Raw genomic sequence first — 1074 nt, 5'->3', positions numbered from 1 at the left:
ACGGCAATTAACGTCAATTTCGGCAAAGTTCAGCCTCAGAAAACATTAAAACAGCTAATAATTACTATAATTCAGGCAAGTGCTGCATAATAAAGTCACGTTTTCAGTCAGAAACACTGCTTTTAGATGTTATTACGCTCGTGACGCAGCGTAAAATGGTCCGTTATCTGACGCTCAACCCGACGGCAATTAACGTCAATTTCGGCAAAGTTCAGCCTCAGAAAACATTAAAACAGCTAATAATTACTATAATTCAGGCAAGTGCTGCATAATAAAGTCACGTTTTCAGTCAGAAACACTGCTTTTAGATGTTATTACGCTCGTGACGCAGCGTAAAATGGTCCGTTATCTGACGCTCAACCCGACGGCAATTAACGTCAATTTCGGCAAAGTTCAGCCTCAGAAAACATTAAAACAGCTAATAATTACTATAATTCAGGCAAGTGCTGCATAATAAAGTCACGTTTTCAGTCAGAAACACTGCTTTTAGATGTTATTACGCTCGTGACGCAGCGTAAAATGGTCCGTTATCTGACGCTCAACCCGACGGCAATTAACGTCAATTTCGGCAAAGTTCAGCCTCAGAAAACATTAAAACAGCTAATAATTACTATAATTCAGGCAACACCGTGGTTCACTTACCTTGCTTCCCTCATCCATAATCCTGTTTGACTGTTGCTACAGTCTGTAATCCTGTTTGAGTCCTCGCTGTGCTTCAAAGTATTCAGAGAAATCTGAACTCGGATCTGCTTTGTCTTTGACGTCATATTATGAATTCATGTCGCTGTGGAAGGCAGATACAGCCCCACTGGATAGAGAAGCTCTACGGGAAGTCACTCCTACCTGCTTGCCCTGTGATGGAGCCATAATATCTGTTTGTTTATTTTGTATTTTACCCACCTGAACACTAGGGGGTGGTATGGTATAGGCCGAGGCCAACCATATGCTATTTTAGTACAGCTCATCAGCCACAAGTGCGTCTGATTTTGTGGGCAAAAGTTTTTGTACGAGGGGTGTTTAAATGGACACTTTTGTTTGTAAAGCTTTGTGGAAAATTGCAAAGCGCGCAATATA

Source organism: Larimichthys crocea, chromosome VII (assembly GCF_000972845.2).
Source record: "Larimichthys crocea isolate SSNF chromosome VII, L_crocea_2.0, whole genome shotgun sequence".
In the NCBI taxonomy this organism is placed as follows: Eukaryota; Metazoa; Chordata; class Actinopteri; family Sciaenidae; genus Larimichthys; species Larimichthys crocea.
The sequence above is the reverse complement of the archived record's forward strand: the minus strand, read 5'-3'. Positions refer to the sequence as shown.